At 46.8% G+C, this 25,471-nt stretch overlaps 1 pseudogene; it reads left to right on the forward strand.

The window, feature by feature from the left end:
• Positions 1 to 12,824, forward strand: part of LOC115471365 — a 50,049-nt pseudogene extending 37,225 nt beyond the window's left edge.
• Positions 12,825 to 25,471: the final 12,647 nt, after the last annotated feature.

Raw genomic sequence — 25,471 nt, forward strand, 5'->3', positions numbered from 1 at the left:
CTGGCCTGGATGGCACCCGGGGTGGAGCGCTGATGCGCCCCCCCCCCCCCCGGGTGCAGCGCACCCCCCCGCTAGATGACACCCCCCCTCCGGCGAAATGACACCCCCGGGTGCACGCCGCTGGGGGGGGGTGCCGCAGTGCGCGCCTGCTCCTCCTAGTTCGCTAAACTTCGTTTGTTCGCTGCAGCTCCCTCTGCCCCGGAACAGGAAGTAACCTGTTCCAGGGCACAGGGAGCTGCAGCGAACGAATGAAGTTTAGCGAACTCGGAGGAGCAGGCGCGCACCGCGGCACCCCCCAGTGGCGTGCACCCGGGGCGGACCGCCCCCACCGCCCCCCCCTTGGTACACCACTGGCCTGGAATCCTCTACCAGCAGAGGTGGTAACATTCAAACCTGTGACAGATTTCAAGCATATGTGAGGCAAATATGGAGTGAAATGGTAAGCGGGATATAGCCAGAGATTGAGTAGAGGTATGCTCAGGGACATTACTACTACTACTACTACTATTTAGCATTTCTACAAGGCGTACACAGTGCTGCACAAACATAGAAGAAAGACAGTCCCTGCTCAAAGAGCTATGTAATAAAAGTGAGCCAAGTATAGGACAATCAAGCTATTGTGACATCACTGATGAGGTTGGCTCTTATTGGTGGCCTGAGGCATTATGACATCACAATATTAGCTCTGGTTACAAGAGACTACTACTACTACTATTTATCACTTCTATAGCGCTACAAGGCGTACGCAGCGCTGCACAAACATAGAAGAAAGACAGTCCCTGCTCAAAGAGCTTACAATCTAATAGACAAAAAATAAATAAACTAAGCAAATCAAATCAATTAATGTGAACGGGAAGGAAGAGAGGAGGGTAGGTGGAGGCGAGTGGTTACAAGTGGTTACGAGTCAAAAGCCCTACGTATCCACTACAGGAAGTGGATCAGAGAGGGCCGGCTGGACGTGGCAAAGGGGAGCAGAGCTGCCTGTGCGAACGGCAGCGCTTTGCGACGGGCGAAGAAGTAAATGCAGTGGAGCCTGGGGAGACGAATTATTTTAAAAGGCAGGCACGCAGGCAACGCTGCTGAACGCTGCCTCCCGCCACGCTGGTGACTGGCGCAGGGATGAGACTTCTCAAGCCTTGGGGGCCTCCAGAAGATTCTTCAGCTGGCAGGGCCCGGAGATCCCCGCCAGCCCAGGTATTTATCTTTACGGGAGGGGGATGGACAGAGAGGAAATATGTGGGTCATGCCCACCCAGTCCACCCCCAGGCCCACCCAAAAATTGAGGTCTGGCTACGCTACTGCGATGATGGCAGGAAAAGACCTGCACGGTCCATCCAGTCTGCCCAACAAGATGAACTCATATACCCTACTTTGATTTGTATCTGCCATTTTCAGGGCACGGACCGTAGAAGTCTGCCCAGCACTAGCCCCGCCTCCCATCACCGGCTCTTTCACGCAACGAACAGTTAAGCTCTGTGCCGGACGTGGTAACAGCGGTTAGAGTATCTGGGTTTAAAAAGGGTTTGGACAAGTTCCTGGAGGAAAAGTCCATACTTTGCTATTGAGACAAACATAGGAGAAGCAACTGCTTGCCCTGGGATTTGAAGCATGAAATGTTGCCACGATTTGGGTTTCTGCCAGGTACTTGTGACCTGGCTTGGCCACTGTTGGAAACAGGATACTGAGCTAGATGGACCACTGGTCTGACCCAGTATGGCTATTGTAATGTTCTATATCAAGCTAGAATCACATGACATGTACCCTAGTGCCCCTGCCCCGCCCACTGCTCTGCAACCAAGGAGACAACGGATGGGGAACAATTTCCACATGTAGGGTTTTAAGGGATTCTGGTAGATTGTAGTTTCTGTATACGGATCTCTAGTAATGCAGCTTAATCTAGTTTTTAGCAGGAGCTGTACTGATGTTCTACCACCTGTTGGAATATTTCTAATGGGTTGCATTGTTGCTGTTGGATTTTTTTTGGCAGTTAGTGCTGTTGTGAAAAGGCTGTTTTGTTCTAGAGCTTCTGAGTGCCTTTTCTTTTGCAGGTTTTATATTATTTCACAGACTATCTGGTTCTGTTCAGATTTTCTGTTGCAGTTACTAGGGTGACACCAGAATTTGAATATTTTTGCTTGCTGAAAAGTAAGGGAAAACATACTTCATTCTGCATCTACAGCTGGGAATGTTCCTGTGAAAGGAAGGTACATTTACAGAACTGAGGGGTGGGGTGGGGGTGGGGATCCTTTCACAAAAGCATGCTAGCATTTTTAGCATGCACTAAAAATAAGCACACGTTAAATGTTAGGGGAGTTGCGGTGGGAGTGGCACATTGATATATGTTATAAAATACAGACGTTGACACCTAAACTTATGTGGAACAATTATTACTGCTTTGGAGTAGGTGTACCTTTATCAGCAGCTTTTGGGGAAGCAAAGGAGGACACCATGGGCGTAGTTTGGGGGGGCGAGGGGGGGCAATGCAACCCGGCTACAGGCAGGGCCGCTGAGAGGGGGACGGGGGGGGGGGGGGACAAAATCTGTGACTGCCGCTTCGAATGCAGGGGGCCCGGCGTCAGGGTCAGGCCGCCGATGCTGCAGTTCCCGGTCTCACCTGCCTGCCTCCTCGGCTCCAGGCCCCCTGCATTCGAAGCGGCAGTCACAGATCGCCTCTCTTCGGGTCTTCCCTCCCTGTGTTCCGCCCTCGTGGAAACCGGAAGTTACATCAGATGAGGGCAGGACACAGGGAGGGAAGGCCAGAAGAGAGGTGATCTGCAACTTCCACCTTGAATGCAGGGGGCCCAGAGCCGTGGAGGCAGGCAGGTGAGACAGCGGACTGCAGTGGAAGGGGGAGCGACGGGGGCGGCAGCGGCGGGGGGGGGGGGGCAGAGGTGGGGCGGCCTTGCCCCGGGCCCAGCCCAGTCTCTCGGTGGCCCTGGCTACAGGCAGCTCTTGGTCTCTCCTTCCCCCCCTCAGCTCCCTGACAGCCCTCCTCTCAGTTCCTGCCACGCTGTGATTCAACCTTTTATTTTAAGTCGCAGCGACGGCACTGCAAACAGCACAGCGGGCTCACCTCCAGCCTTTCCCTTCCCTCTCAGTGTCCCGCCTTCCTCTGATGATGTATTTCCTGTTTCCGCGAGGGAGGGGAGTGGGGAGTATATGGATGGAGGGGAAACTGGTGAATTTAAGGGCTGGATCGGAACACTTTGAGAGCAGATGCTGAAACTGGTGGAAGGATAGGGACAGGGCTACAGATGGTAGACAGGACGCATAAGGACACAGGAGGATGATGGACATGGGGAGAGAAAAAATATCAAATGGAAAGAAGACACTGCATAAAACAGAAGACACTGGGACCAAAGCGAATAGAAAAACTAAATGATCAGACAACAAAGGTAGAAAAAAGTATTTTATTCAGAATTTATTAATTGGAATACATCAGCTTTTGGAAATGTGCATCTGTGATATTTTGCATTTAAGTTTCAATTTCTCTAGTATTGCTGCATCCCAAGTCTGACTTCTTCAGGTAACTTTCCAGTTCAGTATTTTGCCTTCATATTTTTTGATTTCTAGTTCCTTGTGTCATGTCTGTTGTGCCATGTGTTTTTCATGTCTGATCAAGGTGCAGTATTCTGCTAGTGTGTAGTATTTGCAGCCTTTTTTGTCACGAGGTAGTGTATTGGTTTTTTAGAGCCTGGTGTAATTACAGTGCTGCCTTTCCACGCATAAGGTTGTAGCTCGTCTTGTCCTTGGAATTAGTGCTGTTATGGTTTGGTAAGGTTATGAGTGTATTTTTGCACAAGTTTGTGTATAGCGTTTTGCAGTGGAGAGATTGTGTGTTGGCCTTACTGAGGTGGCACCAAAACACCAGAAAGGGTTTTAGAGCCTAAATCATGACATACTACCTCTTGAAGGATCTACATATAGAGCCTATGCATTTCTAAGGTCAACACTGGCATAGTATGGGAAAGGGGGTGGGGAAGTACTACTGGAGAAGAGGGAGTGCTGGGTAACGGGGGAAGAAGGAAGGAAGGGAGAAAGAATTGGCTTTTTTGGGAATAACCATAATGAATATGTATGAGATATCTCATAAATATTCATTATGGCTATTCCCAAACTCCCTTTCTTCCTTCCTCCATATTAGCATAGTCATTTGCATATACAGTGGGGGAAATAAGTATTTGATCCCTTGCTGATTTTGTAAGTTTGCCCACTGACAAAGACATGAGCAGCCCATAATTGAAGGGTAGGTTATTGGTAACAGTGAGAGATAGCACATCACAAATTAAATCCGGAAAATCACATTGTGGAAAGTATATGAATTTATTTGCATTCTGCAGAGGGAAATAAGTATTTGATCCCTCTGGCAAACAAGACCTAATACTTGGTGGCAAAACCCTTGTTGGCAAGCACAGCGGTCAGACGTCTTCTGTAGTTGATGATGAGGTTTGCACACATGTCAGGAGGAATTTTGGTCCACTCCTCTTTGCAGATCATCTCTAAATCATTAAGAGTTCTGGGCTGTCGCTTGGCAACTCGCAGCTTCAGCTCCCTCCATAAGTTTTCAATGGGATTAAGGTCTGGTGACTGGCTAGGCCACTCCATGACCCTAATGTGCTTCTTCCTGAGCCACTCCTTTGTTGCCTTGGCTGTATGTTTTGGGTCATTGTCGTGCTGGAAGACCCAGCCACGACCCATTTTTAAGGCCCTGGCGGAGGGAAGGAGGTTGTCACTCAGAATTGTACGGTACATGGCCCCATCCATTCTCCCATTGATGCGGTGAAGTAGTCCTGTGCCCTTAGCAGAGAAACACCCCCAAAACATAACATTTCCACCTCCATGCTTGACAGTGGGGACGGTGTTCTTTGGGTCATAGGCAGCATTTCTCTTCCTCCAAACACGGCAAGTTGAGTTCATGCCAAAGAGCTCAATTTTTGTCTCATCTGACCACAGCACCTTCTCCCAATCACTCTCGGCATCATCCAGGTGTTCACTGGCAAACTTCAGACGGGCCGTCACATGTGCCTTCCGGAGCAGGGGGACCTTGCGGGCACTGCAGGATTGCAATCCGTTATGTCGTAATGTGTTACCAATGGTTTTCGTGGTGACAGTGGTCCCAGCTGCCTTGAGATCATTGACAAGTTCCCCCCTTGTAGTTGTAGGCTGATTTCTAACCTTCCTCATGATCAAGGATACCCCACGAGGTGAGATTTTGCGTGGAGCCCCAGATCTTTGTCGATTGACAGTCATTTTGTACTTCTTCCATTTTCTTACTATGGCACCAACAGTTGTCTCCTTCTCGCCCAGCGTCTTACTGATGGTTTTGTAGCCCATTCCAGCCTTGTGCAGGTGTATGATCTTGTCCCTGACATCCTTAGACAGCTCCTTGCTCTTGGCCATTTTGTAGAGGTTAGAGTCTGACTGATTCACTGAGTCTGTGGACCAGGGGCGTATCTGCGTGGGGCCTCAGGGGCCTGGGCCCCCGCAGATTTTGCCCTGGCCCCCCCTACCGCCATCAACCCTCCCCCGTGCCCGTTCTTACTTTTGCTGGCGGGGGACCCCAACCCCCGCCAGCCGAGGTCTGCTTCCACCTGCCGCTGCCTTCAAAACTTCTTCTTCAGCCGGCGGGGGACCCCAAACCCCCGCCAGCCGCCCCGCGCTGTTTAAAATTCATCTTCGGCCTCCGTGGCCGTGCTGCTGGGATAGGCGGCGCTGTTGAAATCCACTTCGGAGTCTGACGTCGTTGTACGTGCTGCGACGTCAGACTCCGAAGTGGATTTCAACAGCGCCGCCTATCCCAGCAGCACGGCCACGGAGGCCGAAGATGAATTTTAAACAGCGCGGGGCGGCTGGCGGGGGTTTGGGGTCCCCCGCCGGCTGAAGAAGAAGGTTTGAAGGCAGCGGCAGGTGGAAGCAGACCTCGGCTGGCGGGGGTTGGGGTCCCCCGCCAGCAAAAGTAAGAACGGCAGCGGGGGAGGGTTGGCGGCGGGAGGGGGGTGGAGAGACTAAGTCATTGGTGGCGGTGGGGGCTCGGCGGCGGGGGGGGCAGCGGGGGGGGGGGCGCTAAAATGTGCCCCCTCCCTCTGGCTCTGGCCCCCCCTACCGCCGGAGTCCAGATACGCCCCTGCTGTGGACAGGTGTCTTTCATACAGGTGACCATTGCCGACAGCTGTCTGTCATGCAGGTAACGAGTTGATTTGGAGCATCTACCTGGTCTGTAGGGGCCAGATCTCTTACTGGTTGGTGGGGGATCAAATACTTATTTCCCTCTGCAGAATGCAAATAAATTCATATACTTTCCACAATGTGATTTTCCGGATTTAATTTGTGATGTGCTATCTCTCACTGTTACCAATAACCTACCCTTCAATTATGGGCTGCTCATGTCTTTGTCAGTGGGCAAACTTACAAAATCAGCAAGGGATCAAATACTTATTTCCCCCACTGTATATATATATACACATACAAATGAATATGCTAACATGCCCAGCCCTATCCCTTGCTCCCCCCCCCCCAAATGAAACAGTCAAACTACGCCCATGGAGGACACCAATGTTTAGACACCAAGAGCATGTGTAAATGATCAGAATTCAGGCACATACACAGTTATGTGTGTAGGTGTGCAGATATGCACATAAATGCCTATATTCTAGCTATGCGCTATTCTATAAAATGATGCATAAATGCAGTTGCCTCTCCGCTCTCCCTGGCATCACAACCTGGCTACACTTCTGGCAGTGGCATATCTAGCTTGGCTGCCACCCAGCAGGGAACACCCCTTCCTCCAGGCGCAGTCCCCCTGCCCTCCTTCTCTCCTCCAACAAGGGGATGCACTGAGCAGTCGCACGGCTGTCGGCTCTGCAGTTTCCTTGCCCCTCTGACGTCAACTTCCTGTTCTAGGGCAGGGAACCGGCATAGCCGACAGCCATGAGACTGTTCAGTGCAGTCCCTTGCTGCCTGCACTGGGGGTGGACTGCCCCCACCGACCCGTCCTTGGTACGCCACTGCCTAAATGTGATGGCATGCAGTTTGAAGATGGGCGGAGTCTGAGTGGAGTGTGGGTGGTGCACTCTGCTACGCATGCAAATTATAGAATAATATAATGTACATGCATTTTTAGCAATCTAGGCTTGAATAGTTACACCAGCTCTGTAGCTGGTGTAAGTGCTGAGGCCTACATTATCCCTCATATTCTATAGAGCTCACCTAAAGATCCGCACCGAAACTGGCGTGGATTCTATAATACTGCATGCAATTTAACAAGCTTGTTAAGCTTGACCACTTGACCTGAAAACAATCTACGACCCAATCAACTTTCGCAAGTCACTGAAGACCCAGCTCCTCAACAAGGCATACCACAACGTTCCACAATAGGAACTGTAGCGCATCACCATTTACCTGATATTCTGAATGTTATCTCTCTATACCTGATTGCCTAATTCTATTATGTCATCCATGCTCTTTATGTAATACCATTTGTATCTTTTACACTGCTACGGCGAATGCCATGATGGAACATTGGAAGCCACATTGAGCCTGCAAATAGGTGGGAAAATGTGGGATACAAATGCAACAAATAAATAAATAAATAAATAATGAGCGCCGATAACAGCAAGCAATAATGAGCACTAATTGACACTGATTATAATTTAGGTGCACGACTTGCTAAGCGTAATCTATAATGATGTGCACTGAACTTCTAATGCATGTAGGCAAAAAGGGGCATGGTTATGGGTGGGAAAATGGGTGTTTTGTGGGCATTGCAAAATTTCCGTGCCAAGTTATAGAATACTAGTAAAACAGGCTCGTTTCTGACACAAATTAAACGGGCGCTAGCAAGGTTTTCCTCGGAGTGTGTATGTTTGAGAGAGAGAGAGAGAGAGAGAGAGAGAGAGAGTGTGTGTGTGTGAGAGAGAAACTGTGTGTGAGAGATGGAGTGTGTGTGTGAGTGAGAGAGAGAGAATGAGTGAGAGAGAGAGAGAGAGAGAGAGAGAGACAGAGTGTGTGTGTGTGTCAGAGAGAGAGAGAGTGTGTGTGAGAGACAGAGTGTATGTGTGTGTGAGAGTGAGTGTGTGTGTGTGTGTGTGAGAGAGAGATAGTGTGTGAGAGAGAGTGTATGTGAGAGACAGAGATTGAGTGTGCGTGGGTGGGGCTCCAAGTTCCATGACCCCCTCCTTCCTTCCTTCCCTCCCTCTCCTCCTCTCCGAGTTCCAGGCCCCCCTTCCGTCCGAGGTACATAAGTACATAAGTAGTGCCATACTGGGAAAGACCAAAGGTCCATCTAGCCCAGCATCCTGTCACCGACAGTGGCCAATCCAGGTCAAGGGCACCTGGCACGCTCCCCAAACGTAAAAACATTCCAGACAAGTTATACCTAAAAATGCGGAATTTTTCCAAGTCCATTTAATAGCGGTCTATGGACTTGTCCTTTAGGAATCTATCTAACCCCTTTTTAAACTCCGTCAAGCTAACCGCCCGTACCACATTCTCCGGCAACGAATTCCAGAGTCTAATTACACGTTGGGTGAAGAAAAATTTTCTCCGATTCGTTTTAAATTTACCACACTGTAGCTTCAACTCATGCCCTCTAGTCCTAGTATTTTTGGATAGCGTGAACAGTCGCTTCACATCCACCCGATCCATTCCACTCACTATTTTATACACTTCTATCATATCTCCCCTCAGCTGTCTCTTCTCCAAGCTGAAAAGCCCTAGCCTTCTCAGCCTCTCTTCATAGGAAAGTCGTCCCATCCCCACTATCATTTTCGTCGCCCTTCGCTGTACCTTTTCCAATTCTACTATATCTTTTTTGAGATACGGAGACCAGTACTGAACACAATACTCCAGGTGCGGTCGCACCATGGAGCGATACAACGGCATTATAACATCCGCACACCTGGACTCCATACCCTTCCTAATAACATCCAACATTCTATTCGCTTTCCTAGCCGCAGCAGCACACTGAGCAGAAGGTTTCAGCGTATCATCGACGACGACACCCAGATCCCTTTCTTGATCCGTAACTCCTAACGCAGGTGCAGGCCCCCCTCCCTCCCTCTCTTCTTCTCTCCCTCTCTCTCCTCCCCTCCGAGTTCTTAGCCCCCCCTTCCCTCCGAGTTCCATGCCCCCCTCCCTCTCCTCCCCAGGGTGTTCCATGCCCCCCTTTCCTCGGAGTGTGTATGTTTGAGAGAGAGTGTGTGGGTGAGAGATGGAATGTGTATGTGAGAGAGAATGAGTGAGAGAGAGAGAGAGAGAGAGACAGACAGAGTGTGTGTGTGTGTGTGTTTGTGTCAGAGAGAGAGAGAGAGAGAGAGAGACAGAGACAGAGTGTGTGTGTGTGTGTCAGAGAGAGAGAGAGTGTGTGTGAGAGTGAGTGTGTGTGTGTGTGTGTGTGTGTGTGAGAGAGAGAGATAGTGTGTGAGAGAGAGTGTATGTGAGAGAGAGAGATTGAGTGTGCGTGGGTGGGGCTCCAAGTTCCATGACCCCCTCCTTCCTTCCCTCCCTCTCCTCCCCTCCGAGTTCCAGGCCCCCCTTCCGTCCGAGGTGCAGGCCCCCCTCCCTCCCTCTCTTCTTCTCTCCCTCTCTCTCCTCCCCTCCGAGTTCTTGGCCCCCCCTTCCCTCCGAGTTCCATGCCCCCCTCCCTCTCCTCCCCAGCGTGTTCCATGCCCCCCTTTCCTCGGAGTGTGTATGTTTGAGAGAGAGTGTGTGGGTGAGAGATGAAATGTGTATGTGAGAGAGAATGAGTGAGAGAGAGACAGACAGACAGAGTGTGTGTGTGTGTTTGTGTCAGAGAGAGAGAGTGTGTGTGAGAGACAGAGTGTGTGTGTGAGTCTGTGTGTGAGAGAGAGTGTATGTGAGAGGCAGAGAGTGAGAGTGTGTGTGTGTGTGTGTGTGTGAGAAAGTGAAGCCTTCAAACCTTGAAGCATTCATGCGCTCTGTAAGACTCCATCTCCTCAATTGACGACACGTAGTTCCGGAACGTTGCCGGAATGCTTCAAGGCTTGAAGGCTTCACTTTCTCGGCTTCAGAACGTTGGAGGTGCGTTTTATTATATAGGATGGGCCGCTACACCTAAACTACACGCCGGGATTTATGCCACGTTTTCCTTGGTGTAAATGGATGTGCGTAGATTTAGGCACTGAAATATCAACTAAGTTTATTCTAAGCGCCAATTATAGCATGCCCTTAGTCAGTACCCATTTTTTTGGGCGCCATATCTAGAATCTCCCCAGATGTGCGTATATTTGGAAAGGAAAGGGAATGGGATTTGATATACCGCCTTTCTGTGGTCACGATCAAAGCAGCTTACATATTTATTTACAGGCACTTATTTTGTACCTGGGGCAATGGAGGGTTAAGTGACTCGGCCAGTGTCACAAGGAGCTTCAGTGGGGATCAAACCCAGTTCCATTGGTTCACAGGCCATTGCACTAACCATTAGGCTTGTATTCTATACAGGAAAGTAGGTGCTTATTTTCCTATATAGATAGGCTCTGAATAGGCAACTCTTTTATAGAATTACTCTCCACACTGACCCTGTATTCTATGAATGATTCTGTCGTGTATCATTGTGGCGTTCATTTTCTTAGTTTAGTTGTAGTGGTCACATTGTAAACCGCCCTGTGATGCGCACAGGAAGGGTGGTATAGTAAATACGAGAGTGCTAAACCCTTACGAGAGAAACTGCACTGGCTCCCACTCAAAGAACGCATTACTTTTAAAGTATGCACATTAGTCCACAAAATCAGCCTACATGTCCGACTTAATAGACCTACCACCCAGAAACGCTAAAAGATCATCCCGTACTTTCCTCAACCTCCACTTCCCTAATTGCAAAGGAATAAAATACAAAACACTACATGCATCAACCTTTTCTTACATGAGCACACAATTCTGGAATACACTACCACGCAACCTGAAAATGACTTGCGAACTAACCAACTTCCGCAAATTATTGAAGACTCATCTCTTTGATAAAATTTATAGAAAAGATCAAAGCATATGAAGTCCACACACTGTTAATAAATTTACGCACACTATTAATAATTTTACCACATGTATACCATTACTCATAATATTTTTTTTTAATAGAAGTCCGAGAAGGAGTCGCTGGCTCGGGCCAGGGAGAAGCGGCTCGTCGAGCTCCAGTTTAGAGCTCCTCCATCGCCTCGGGAGCAGGAGCAGCACCCGCCCTGCAAAGGAAAGGAGGAGAAGAGAGCTGCGCTCACAAAGGTGGTTATTCGTCGATTGCCTCCAACCATAACCAAGAAGCAACTGGAAGAACAGTTACAACCTCTGCCTTCTCATGACTACTTTGAGTTTTGCACAGCTGATCCGAGCCTTTATCCTCATCTCTTCTCAAGAGCATATATAAATTTTAGAAATCCTGATGACATCATTCTTTTTAGAGATCGCTTTGATGGATATGTATTCATCGACAACAAAGGTCAGGAGTATCCAGCTGTTGTAGAATTTGCCCCATTTCAAAAGTTTTCAAAAAAAAAACTGAAGAAAAAAGATGCGAAAGCAGGGAGCATTGAAGAAGATCCAGAATACAGAAAATTTTTAGAAAGCTATTGTGTTGATGAAGAGAAAATCTGTGCCAATCCTGAGACTCTGTTGGGAGAGATAGAAGCCAAGACAAGAGAACTCATAGCTCGGCGAACTACACCTCTTTTGGAATATATTAAAAACAGGAAATTAGAAAAACAGAGAATCAGAGAAGAGAAAAGAGAAGAGAGGAGGCGTCGGGAGTTGGAGAAAAAACGTCTGCGAGAGGAAGAGAAAAGGAAGCGCAGAGAAGAAGAAAGGCGGAAAAGAAAGGAAGCAGAGAAACAGAAGAAAATAGCAGAGAAAGAAATCAGGATCAAGCTTCTTAAGAAGCCTGAAAAAGGAGATGAACAGGTGACAGAGAAGCAAAAAGATAAAGGGGATGAAACTGAAGCTGAAGAAGTGAAATGGGGAAAATCTTCTGGATCTGGGAACACAAAATCCAAACCTTTTGAAAGTTTTGTAAAAGAACTTAAGGAAAAATCACAAAATGATAGTGACAAAGAACAAAGGGATATGGAGAGAAGATTTCGAGACAAAGAACCAGAGAGACAAAGGTTCCGAATGGATGACAGCAGAAAGCACAGAGCTCATTATGAGTTTGAGAAGTTTGTGCGAAGGAATGAAGACGAGCTGAAATGGGGGAAAAGCTACAACCAGGACAGAGGGAAGAAAGGGAGCCACAGCTACAGCTTCACTGTGGAGACAGTAGACAAACTGGGTAAAGAGGACAAGTGTGATGACATGACATCCAAAAAGGAGCGCATAAGAAATAAGGATCGTCCAGCCATGCAGTTATACCAGCCAGGAGCTCACAATCGAACACATACAGCACCTACAAATAAAACCTAAAACTACAGCAAGAAGTTCTATGATGATACCTGTGACAGGATGTATGAAGCAGATAATTCAGTGAGAAGAGGGGGCTCTAAAATGAGTGAAGTTGCAGAGTACAACAGCTTCCTAAGATTTCATTACTGTATTATACAAACACTTTACAGCATTACAGTAACATTCTACAAGCATACCAGCTATAGAAAGAAATGACAACAGTGAGCTTTGAAAGGTGTCCTTAAAGTGAAGACAGCACACAAGCCTGATCAAGCCAGATGTGCTACTACTGAATAGATGCAGAATCATTGTCTGATCCATAGTTACAGTGGCTCAATAGCTTGTTAGACTTACCCTGACCATGAATACCTCCAAAACTTCCCAAGCAACAACACTTTTGATGTTTTCACAAACAAGAACTTACTTTTTTGTTTGGTTGTTTTTTTTTTTTTCCAAAGAAGTGAAATAAGCAAAACCTTAGTTGTGTATCCTTTTGGAATTCAGAGCACTTTCAATGTGTCCTGTGACTAGCATTATTTGACTGGCTTGCACGTTTGTGAGTGGCATGATTGCCAATATCAATACTTCATTGTTTTTACATTGCCTACTGGTTCACTATGGTAGCAAGTACAATAAACATTCCTTGTATTGTTCTATAAATGAATAAGTCTTGTGACCAGTTTGCCTTTTACATTGTAAGTTTTACTGTTATGTTTCAAATAAACTGAGTGCAGATTCCCTAGAATGGCATTAGGGAGTTGCTTTCTAGTTGTTACTTCGTCTTCATTGGTATTGGACTATCTGTATTCTTTTTTGGCCAGTTCCCATCTTCTTTCTGTATTATACTTACCTCATCATCGAAAACAAATAGCATGTCAAAGTTCGAAATCCAAATGTCATGAAGAACTCATCAAAGACAAAACCAGGCTTATTCACATACAAAGGAACTGTTTTGATGCTATGAAATGCATTACCATATGAAGGACATGGTTTTTAACTTGTTATTTGCTCTTGGGACTACATTTTAAGCCTTGGATGATATTTGCAATATATGAATATATGTATTTTAACATAGAAATTACATTCATGCCTAGGGACTATGATGTAGAAAGAATAGTATTCTGATCAAACAAACTAGAAGGAACAGTGTCAGAGGAGTATAGATATCGCCATCAATCTTTAAACCTTCAACAGTTTTTTTTAACTGTGGATTTTATTAACTCTAAAATCTCAGTGTCCTGTACTTGAAAGAGAACTTTGATTGTATTTTCCCATAACTTAACACTGAATGTAGTATAAAAAATAAAGATGTTTTTGTAGAGGAAAAAAAAAAAAAAAAAAAAAAAAGAATGTTCTCCTATCATCTTCTGCTGTTTCTTTCCATTGTTTCATTGTTCTCTCAATTGTTCTTTTCCCTCGATGATACTTGACTTGTCTTCGCATAACTCGTCACAATGTAATCAATAACCAAGCTGCTACAATTGTACTTCCATCTTTACAACATATTGTAAGCCATACTGCACCCGCAAATAGGTGGGAAATGTGGGATACAAATGCAATAAAATAAATAAATGAAATTGAAATAAACCATAATAAACTCTAAATGGCGCCAAAACTTGGATGCCCAAATTTGCACATGATCCTTAGATCCAAACACAAAATAATGAGCCATTAGCAATCGATAATTAGTTGGTAACAATCAATTATTGAGGTTAATTGGCACTAATTTGAATTTGCACATGGATGTGGCTGTCTGCGATTCTATAATGATCTGTGCCCAAAATCCTCTCACACACAATCCAGAAGGGGGTGTGGCTGTGAGAGGAGCACCAGTGGGTCAGGGAAGTTCCAATGAATTATGCGCAGTGTGAAAGAATTTGGAGGATGCTTGCCCAAGTTGCATTCCAGGAATTATACCAGGTTTCAACTGGCATCAGTCCTCATACCCAAAAGTTGGGTGTGAGAATCCCTAATCTAATCTCACAAAAACATCCAAATCAGTATTTTCAAAACCTATTTTTAGATGTTTTTCTATGAAGTCCGTCAGAAGTACATCCAAATCTCAAGGGGGCATCAGGGGCATGTTCATGGCGGGACTTGGGTGTTCCTAAGAGTTAGCCGTTTTTCAGCCATAATTGAAGAAAACAAAAATGCCCAAGACTAAAACTAAGATGTTTTAAGCTAGACTGTTTTCATAATGAATAAAACACAAAAAGGTGCCCTAAATAATCAGATGACCACTGGAGGGAATCAGGGGTGACCTCCCCTTATTTCCCCAGTGGTCACTAATTCCCTCCCACCCCTCAAAAAATGTGATGAAAAACATTACTTGCCAGCCTCTATGCCCACCTTAGACGTTATACTCAGGTCCATTAGAATAGCATGCAGGTGCCTGGAGTAGCCTAGTAGTGCTGCCGTGCACTGCAGACAGGTGTATCCAGGCTCCTACCTCCCCCTACCTGTTACACTTGTGGACAAAACTGTGAGTCCTCCAAAACTCACCAGAAACTCACTGTACCCACATATAGGTGCTCCCTTCAACCGTAAGAGCTATGGTAGTGGTGTATAGTTGGGGGTAGTGTGTTTTGGGGGGGCTCAGCAGACAAGGTAAGGGAGCAATGGTGAGATGTATACCTGGGTGCATTTTTTGAAGTCCTCTGCAGTGCCCCCTAAGGTGCCCTATCGCTTTTCTGGGATGGCAGGGCAGGGGCGTATCTGGACTCTGGCGGTAGGGGGGGCCAGAGCCAGAGGGAGGGGGCACATTTTAGCCCCCCCCTGGCGCCACCAATCCCCCCCTCGGCGCCACCGATCCCCCCGCCATTTCTGGACCCCCTTGCCACTGCCAGACCCCCCCCTCACCACCAATGACACTCTCCACCCCCTCCCGCCGCCGCCAACCCTCCCCCGCTGCTGTCACTTACCTTTGCTGGCGGGGGACCCCAACCCCCCGCCAGCCGAAGTCCTCTCTTCTGTGCAGGATGCAAGTTGCAATGCTTCCTGTTCTTCTGAGTCTGACGTCCTGCACGTACAACGCGCAGGACGTCAGACTGAGTTCCAAATTCTGAGTCTGAAGTCCTGTACGTTGTACGTGCAGGACATCAGACTCAGAAGAACAGGAAGCATTGCAACTTGCATCCTGCACAGAAGAGAGGACTTCGGCTGGCGGGGGCTTGGGGTCCCCCGCCAGCAAAAATCGGCGACGGGTTGGTGGTGGGCGGGCGGGAGGTGGAGAGGGTCGGTGGTAGGGGGGTCAGGGCGAAATCTGCGGGGGCCCAGGCCACTGTGGCCCCACGCAGATATGCCCCTGTGGCAGAGGAACCAGTCTACTAAAAATGCTGGCTCCTCCTACATCTCAATGGCTTGATTTTGTACGTTTTGCACTTGGATGTTTTTTTTCTGTCGAAAACGGACCAAAAAAAAGTCCAAATCACAAAACATCCGAAAAAAAACCCCGTCCAAATCACAAAGCAGTATTTTCCAAAAAGAAAGACATTTTTCTTTTTCGAAAATGACCTTCTTTCCTATTCAGATTTTGGACGTTTTTTTGCAAAACGTCCAAAGTCAGACTTGGGCATCATATCGAAAATGTCCCTCTTGGTAACTTATGCCAAATAGCAACTGCTTGATTTAAATGCAGGACATTTCAGTTGCAAACTATTACAGAATCTAGGTGCTGTTCGGTAAAAGGTGCTCATCCTGGACTGCCCTTTCTAGAATAGCACTGAGTGCTGATTTTTCCTGGTGCCGTTTACTGAATCTAACCCTGACTGTTGTGATAGTCACATCCAGGATAGTTGGGTTAAGGCAGTTTCAGTTTGAAATACAAGTCCCAGAAGGCATTGCAGGCCAGGAGCCAGGGGGTGAGATGAAGAACCCGGACTGGACTCCTAGCTGCAATCGGGGAAGACATGGGTGTAAGCTGGCAGAATGCGTAGATTGGCTGCCACTAGGGGGAAAGAGAGATAGGAAACTCTGTGTGCAAGAGCTCCTCATTAGTCTAATGCTCAACTCAGCTGGTATGGGTGTGGGGGAAGCTAGTGGAAGGAGACAGATTGGTTGTCAGAGCAGAAGCCAGGGATTGATTAGGCAGGTGGGAAGGAGTCTAAGGAGTTCAGTTTAGGAGGAGAGAAGCAGTTCCCACTTCAGGCACAGGCAGCTCCTTGTGACTCTGGGCAAGTCACTTAACCCTCCATTGTCCCAGGTACAAATAAGTACCTGTATACAATATGTAAGCCGCATTGAGCCTGCCATGAGTGGGAAAGCGCGGGGTACAAATGTAACAAAAAAAAAATCCTTGGGCAAGAGAGGGCCCTGAAGTATTGTATTTACCAGTGAAGCTGATGCAGGGAAAATCCCTTGGGTATGAGAAGTCCGTAAAGTATTGAACCCTCTTGAAGGTAAAGGCCACTTTGTGATTTAATAGGGATGATGAACTGAATGAACTGTTTGTCTTGGGAATTGAACTACTGTTTACTGTGCACTGGATAAAGAGCCCAGACTGAAGCTGACTGTGAGCCTGTATTGAATCCTGGTAGGTGCTGTTGGAACCGTGTTTCAGCTCTACTAGAAACCTGCATGGAATAAAAGCCTTAAGACTGAAGTTGGTGGTGGACATTTGTTTCTTGATTGTACCGGGAGCGCTCTTCCTGGTGACACTGTGTAAAACACCTTGGGAGCCCTGTTACAGAGCGATTTTCAAATACCCCACACTAATTTTCATAGATAAGCTACCGGGTAGTTTCTTTATGCTCATTTTCAAAAGTACATACGCTAAAAATGGCCATGTCCCCCTTCCGTCCTTCTCATACAAGTGTCCGAGGAGAGTGAAATATAGCATATGTCTGCTGTTTTCCTCTTTCGATCTAAACATGCACATGGCAGTTTTTCCTCACAATCTGGCTTGAAGTCCGTCTGCTGCGGATTCCCCGGTGTCCTTTCCTTTGGCAGTTTTCAGAGAGGGCAAGCTAGGTGCCCTAGCCCTGCTTCAACAGGACTAGATTGCTTTGACAACTCTCTTCTCCGTGATCCACCAGAAATATCAGAAAAAGAGTAGTGCACGTGCCAACGGCAAGATCGTTCTTTTTCTAGTGTGAAAATGTGCAGAGAAAGAGAGAGAGAGACAAGATAAAAAGAAGCTGTGTTGATTTGATCGTCTATGACTTCTTGGCTGTTGTTCAAAGAGAAAATTTAAAACCAGCTAAATACAGGAAACAGAGAACAAGAACCCGAACTAGCAGCTTCTGGTCATTTTTTATGTTTTTCAACATTATTACTCATGCACTTAAATTAATAGCATTACAGCTCACAATAAAACTTTCGCCCTCTGCACTAATCTAAGTGTGTTTTCCCCCTCAAGGTTCTTTTAAATCCATTCCATTTTTGTTTACAATCGGAATATGGGCACAAAGGATGATATTTTTTTAAGAGCCACCTGCTAGGAAGCTGGTAAATGGTCAAGAAAACCCTGACGGATGATGTGCAGGGCTGTGAATACTCACCGCTCTATGCTGTAAATCCGCAACACTGCTTGAAAGCTTTATGGACGCGAATGATTGTCCCCTAACACAATCGCTGGTCCTTGGCAATTTGTGAACCCTACACTTGTCTAGATTGCTCCGACAACTAGATCTTGCGTAATACTACGTTTAATGTGGCTTTAGTATTGAAATCTTCGTGTAACACTATTCGGTAGTGAGTTCAATTCGGGGTTTCAGTGCCGTCAGTTCTGGAGTAAGGAAATGCAGGACATCGTAGTCAATTCAGTCACATACATGCATTTATATACTTGATATTGAACTGAATTGAACTTTGGTTGGGCCATGCCCATTCCTCGTATGTCCGCACACTCCCCTGACACTCACACGAAACATGAGAACTGAGGATTCTGGTGGAGATCTGAATTCGCTGTTTAGGCCTAAAAAGAAAAGGTGGGTCATTTCTGTCATGATAAGCAGTTGCACAGCCAGGATTGTATTTCTGGGTGGGCCCTAAGGGCAAACTGGGTGGGCTTATATATTTTCTCTCCCCCTCCCCACCACATTAAACACAGAGGATATCTTTAGCTGACCGGGCTTCGGGATCCCCACCAGTAACACCAACAAGATGCGTTGCTACCTGAACCCAAAGTGGATGGGCCCCTGCACCAGGGGCGTAGCCAGACAGCCAATTTTGGGTGGGCCTGAGTCCAAAGTGGGTGGGCATAGAATTCATGCCCTCCCCCCGTCCCTAGCCCCCCTCTGCTCTGCTCTTCATCCCTCCCTCCACCTGCAAGCCCACAATATTAAATACCTGAGCAGGAGGGGATCTACAAACCCCACCATCTGAAGATTTCCTCCTGCTCTTCCAAACAAGCCAGCAGCACTTTCCTTGAGCTGATGCCACGGCCAGCAGGCCGTGCATGCATGAAAACTAAGCATGTGAAGAGGGGCTGGTGTTGGTTTCAGCTCGAGGCAAGTGCTGCTAGCTGCCGTTTGAAAGAGCACTGGCTGCCTGAGAAGGAGGAAATCTTCAACTGACGGGGTTTGAGGACCTCGGCAAACCATAGCAAGAGTGCACAATTTTGGGTGGGCCAGAGTCCAAATAGAGTGGGCCCTGGCCCACCCAGGCCCACCCATGGCTACGCCACTGCCCTACACATCCAGGCCCTAGAAATAAACCTGGAAAAAACAGGGAGATCACAGGGAGAAACTGGCAGAGCTAGGCTGCTATTGTGGGTGCTGGTGTTAACCACAGGTATCAACTGAGCACCCCCCAATTTTGAGCAACCTCCTTTATTGTGTCCGGGGAGGGAGAATTTCTGTTGTGTTTAACTGCCCCAATCATTTTGAAAAGCTGGCACCTACAGTGTTAATACTAAAAGCTCCTCCAGTTTCTTCTATGGCCATTGACAATTCCAACAAAGAAGTTCCAGATCATGCAGTTCAGCTTTATTGTAGAATAACTCAGGATCAGAGCCAGCCCTGTCACTAGGAGGTGCTGCGGTGCGGCTCTGGTATATGACAGAACCTTCTTCCACTCCCCTTCTTCCTGCTGGACCTCTTGCTGCCATTGTCTACTTTCCTCCGAGCTAGCCTGAAGCTTAAACAAGATTGAGTGCTGTGTAAGCCCTATAAGCAGAGGTGCACTGCCATATTCTGCTCCCTTCTGAGACAGACTTCCTGATAATGGAGGTTGGGTCAAGAGATCACTTGAAAGAAGGAGTGAACTTACAGTGCCTGAGCAGTGCTAAGTCTCCTTTCAACTTTGGGCAGGACCTGAAAGAGGTAGGGCAGCAGCCTGGAAGTGGGGAGGGAAGAAGTAGGGAGACAGATATGGGTAGAGGTAGGGAAGGGGAAATTATATGCTAGGGGGAGGGATAGAGAGGGGAAGGGGAGGTACTGGCCACTTGGAGGGAGGTAGAGGGTGAAGGGGAGATGCTGGCCACCTGGAGTAGAGAGGAGAAGGGGAGATATTGGGTCACTTGGTGGGAGATAGAGGGTGAAGGAAAGATGCTGGCCACATTGGGGTAGACTGGAGAAGAGGAGATGCTGGCCATTTGGAGGGAAGTAAGAGTTAATGTCAGACCTGTGAGTGCTTGTACCAAGTACAGCACTGCCGAGCCCGGTACTCGGACCAGGTTCTGCTTGGCGGCCGGACAACCCCAGGTTTCACCTGCGCTGACTGCCGTTCCCCAGAGGTTGAGCCCCTAGGTGCAGGTGGCCTGCAGGACTTACGAGATGGAGCAGGAAGCGGGGTGATGAACGTGACGGCCAGACAGGCAGCAGGCAAGAGAGTAATCCAGGTACAGGCAAGGTCAGTAGGCAGGCAGCAGACACAAGAGTAATCCAGATACAGGCAAGGTCAGTAGGCAAGCAGCAGACACAAGAGTAATCCAGGTACAGACAAAGTCAGCAACAAAGAACAAAGTAGAGTAGAAGCACGCTACTGAGCAAGTAACACCTACCAACGTAGAAGCCAATGCAAGGAGTCTAGGGAGAGCTCAGCTGATAAAGCGCTGGCGGCTGACATCAGCAGGGAGAAGGGGCACAGCCAAAGGACAAGAGCAGCGGAAGGAGGAACCGGAAGACTAATAGGAGAGAAGCAAGGGAAGCCAGGCAGAGGAAGAGCAGACCCAGGTGGAGCCTGCAGCCAGAGAAGAACTACACATATATGGCTCAGGGCAATGCCAGTGCCAGTGCCGTAGCGAGGGTAGCTAACACCCGGGGCGGCTCGCCGCTGCACACCCCCCCCTGGTGCAGCACGGCGCACCCTCCCCCCTCCGGAGCGCACCCTCCCCTTTCCGGAGCGCACCCTCCCCTTTCCGGAGCGCACCCCCCCGGAGCGCGTACTTACATGGGAAAGCAGCGAAGAACGGGCGGGAGGGCCGAACCGCCCCGAGTGCATGTCGCTGGGAGCTGCGTCGGCTCCACAGTTTCCCTGCTTTCTCTGTCCCAGAACAGGAAGTAACCTGTTCCGGGGCAGAGGGAGCAGGGAACCAGTGGAGCTGACACCCCTGCAGTGGCGTGTGCGTGTCGACGGGACCCTGTGCAGCCCGAGGACGCCGCTTCCATTGAGGTAGGAGACATGACAGTTAGAGGGTGAAGGGAAAGTGTTGGCCATCTGGGGGAGGGGGTAGAGAGGGAAGGGAAATATGTTGACCACCTGGGAGGGGAATAGAGAGGAGAAGGAAGGATCTTGGTTACATCGGGGAGAGGGAGTAGAAAGGGGAAGGTGAGATGCTGTACACCTGAGATGCTGTACACCTGGGAGATGGGTAGAGAAGGGAAGGGGAGATACTGGACTGGAGGGAGATGGGAGGGGAGGAATAGGGCATCGAGTTGCCCCTGGGGAGGGGGCATGGCTGAAGGTTCACCTGTTGGATCCTGAGCAGCCTCTAATTAAGCCACATGGACAATTACATATCATTGACAAAAGGAGTGGGGTGAAACCAAATTACTCAATATAAACAGTCAATCACCACCAGAGATGAACTGCACAGCCACCTTATGGGCAGATGGGGGAGGCTGTGTATAGCAAACGGAGGGATTTAAAGGCAAAGGTTCATCTGGAAGGAACTTCAGGAAATCACTAAAAACCTACCTCTTCATAAAGGCCTACCCCAACGACCCCACGTAACCCTCTTCACCTACCAACACAGCATGACTGTGATCGCACAGGACAACACGCAATCTTTATCCATTCCGACCCTCCACTTATACCTCATACGATCACTATACAACTTTGTATTTGTTATCCACCGACTGGGCAAACGCATTTGATGGTACTATGTAAGCTACATTGAGCCTGCAAATAGGTGGGAAAATGTGGGGTACAAATGCAATAAATAAATAAATAAATAAAGATAGGATTGTGATTGACAGAAATGTGATTTGCTTTTCTAATCACAATCCTGCAGGAAGTGTGTACATTGGTCAGCACTGGACACAACTTCTTCCACAAGTCTGCTGTTGTTCCCAGTATCATCATATAACCTTTCTACAAGCTAGGACCAAGCCACAAGTGAGTGAATCCATTTACCCAAAGTGATGAAACTGCATTTTGTATGACTTTTCTGCTTTGAAGTTGCCTATTGCTTCCTGACATATCGCCAAACATCAGATCAGTTATGTCCCATGGCAGGTACCGTGCATACACTCTCTGTTACATTGCTCCTTGGTCATGTAATTACACTGCTTACTCCTTTTATCTCTCAGTTTCACCAATATTGAAAACATTATGTGGATAGCTGACTTTCTTTAAAACAACGGAGTGGAATAAAAAGCAGCACATAATGACTGACTCCCTCATGGGACATCAAAGCATTTCATTGATATTCTAACAGAATGGGTGTTGGTAGGTGAGAGGAGGGTAATAAACAGAGAAATACAGCTTTATGGTTTATAATGGGTTAGAAAACCCAGATCCTTATTAAGTCCTGTTTGTTAGGTGTCAAAATATTCAATCATTCTTATTTCAAAGGTCTTACGTTCCTGTATTGTTTTAAAATTACCTTTCAGTATTCTTACTGTGAAACCACTGGTGCCGTGTTCTGGTCTTGTGAAGTGTTGGCCCACAGGGGTGGGGGCCTGACTGGCACCGGCTATTTTCATGTGATGTCTGTGCAGATTGAATCTTGTCTTAAGCATCTGGCCTGTTTCTCCATTATTTCTCTGTTTATTACCTTCCTCTCACCTACCAACACCCATTCTGTTAGAATATCAATGAAATGCTTTGATGTCCCCATGCGTACCCCCACCCTCCCACTCTGTCAGACTGTCAAAGTAATGCTTTGATGTTTCTCTTATATATACTATCTGCTACCACATTTGCTTATTTCCGATCTGACGAAGAAGGGCAACCTTCGAAAGCTAATCAAGAAATGTATTAAGTTATGTCCAATAAAAAAAGGTATCATCTTATTTTCTTTTCCATGTTTTATTTTGTTTGATTTCTATAGATTCTACATGGAATGTTGCTATTCCACTAGCAACATTCCATGTAGAAGTCGGCCCTTGCGGATCACCAATGTGGCCGCGCAGGCGTCTGCTTCTGTGAGTCTGACGTCCTGCACGTACGTGCAGGACGTCAGACTCACAGAAACAGAAGCCTGCGCAGCCTTCTACATGGAATGTTGCTAGTGGAATAGCAACATTCCATGTAGAATCTCCAATAGTAGCAACATTCCATGTAGAATCTCCAATAGTATCTATTTTACTGTCATAGTAATGCTTGAATGTTTTCACTTATATACACTGTCAGCTAGCACATTTGCTTATTTCCGATCTGAGGAAGAAGGGCAACCTTCGAAAGCTAATCAAGAAATGTATTAAGTTATGTCCAATAAAAAAGGTATCATCTTATTTTCTTTTCCATGTTTTATTTTGTTTGATTTCTATTGATAACCTTTAAGAGTGGACTAACACGGCTACCACACCTCTCTACATGTAGAACCCCAAAGAATAGCAAGATTCCGGAATGCTAAAGAGTGACAAGATTCCACAGCAGAATCTCAAAGAATAGCAACGTTCCATGTAGAACCCGATCTGACGAAGAAGGGCAACCTTCGAAAGCAAATCAAGAAATGTATTAAGTTATGTCCAATAAAAAAAGGTATCATCTTATTTTCTTTTCCATGTTTTATTTTGTTTGATTTCTATTGATAACCTTTAAGAGTGGACCACACCTCTTTACTCTTACAGGAAAGCCAGTGGAAGCATGCATGCAAGAGGGAGCACCAAGCACTGCTTGACTCCAGCCAAAATGCAGATAAGACCTGTAACCCCAAAGCATCAGACAGCTATCTTTGTGATTTATGCCCTAGAGCAGGGATATCCAACTTCAGTCCTTGAGGTCCCCAACACAGATTTTCAGGACTTCTCCAAAGAATATGCAAATGTAATGCCTACACTGTATGCAAAAAAGATCGTAGGCATATCCATTGTGGAAATCCTGAAAACCCAACTGGGCGAGGGCCGAGGTTGGATAGCCGTGCCCTAGAGTTTCACCTCTTACTTAGGAAGTCCTTAAGTCTAACCTCCTGAAATCCAAAAGAAAATGAGTGAACTTCGGAAACGTGCGTAGGGAGGAGGATGGGGCAGGATCTGTGGTAAGGGATCAGACTTCATGCCCCCAGGTCAGTTTCCTAGCTACTTAAAAAAATAAATAAATAAATTCTTCTCTTCTAGTTCTCAGTGCTTCCTACACAATACAATCTGTCTCCGTGCACCATTCAGTTGAACATATGTCAATGTTTTGTATTGTGTAGGAAGCAATGATAAGTAATTTTTGGAATTTGAAGGAGGTTTTTTGTATGCTGAACGAAACTGTGAGCTGCATATATGAAAGAACTGGTTTTCCCTTATGGGATGGATGTTGATTTCGTCTTGTGACGATCACAGCCAGCTGAGGTCTTCTTTTTCCTCCATTTTTTTGAAGATTGTGAACTTATATAGTTTGTGTTTGCTCCTCACATTTACATTCTCAGTTTCTGTTGAGAAGAAAGTTGTGATAGTGTCCACTGTTGTTTATTTTGGTATTTTGTACAAGAGTAATACATCAATAAAAGTCCGCATTGTTCTCTACTTGGTATTTGAACTGCAAGTGAAACATTTACTGTAGACAATGGTGTGTGTTGGCCAATGAAAGGGCAATTGTTACTAATGAACTTTGATTACAGAAAGCCGTATGTGGTACTACTTAGTCTATTGATCTATAAGTTTCATTAACAGTGCAGTGATTACTGTCTTGTACCTTGAAACCATACCGTTGACTGAGGAGGTAGATAGGAGAATGTAAGGGCTGATTACAGCTAAATACTTCATTAGTAGAATTGTGTAGGCATTTCCAGGCCTACACTCAAGCCAGTTGAAATAAAGCCTGCCTCAGATTTTTCCTGGATTTTCTGGACAGAGATTGTCAAAATATTCCTCCGTTGAACTGGGGAAAAATTTACCAGATCTGATATACATTTGCCCCTTTATTTGTTTGCATTTTGCTCACACCTTTTTCAGTAGTTGCATTCAGGTACTCTGGATATTTCTCTGTCCCAGGAGGGCTCACAATCTTAGTTGGTACCTGAGGCAATTGAGGGTTAAGTGACTTGCCCAAAATCACAAGGAGCAGCAGTGGGATTTGAACTGACCACTGCTGGATTGTAAGACCAGTGCTTTAACCACTAGGCCACTCCTCCACTAAGTCATGCTAGCCATGTTGACACAGCCCATTCAAAGTGAATGGACTGTGTTGGCATTAGCACACCACCAGCTGCTAGTGTGGTTTAGTAATGGGGGGGGGGGATGTCAATAACTTTAGGGATCTACACTGAATCTGACCACCACAGACTCCATGAATGGAGATGATCCAACACTGTTGAAAAATATACTTTGGATACTTCAAAAAAGTTTATGTTGTGCTGGAACACCAGTCTCCTCAATCTCATCTTCTTGATTGTCCCTGATTTTTCTCTATGTTGTCTACCCATGTGTATGTTCCCAAATACATACTATGTAAGTTAAGTGGGTGTCCGCAGAATAACACTTCGGAAAAATTATAGCATTTGCACAAGTATGTGCACACACACGCATGTAAATGCTAGCATTCTAAAGATTTATGC

The sequence above is a fragment of the Microcaecilia unicolor genome, chromosome 5, assembly GCF_901765095.1.
Source record: "Microcaecilia unicolor chromosome 5, aMicUni1.1, whole genome shotgun sequence".
In the NCBI taxonomy this organism is placed as follows: domain Eukaryota; kingdom Metazoa; phylum Chordata; class Amphibia; order Gymnophiona; family Siphonopidae; genus Microcaecilia; species Microcaecilia unicolor.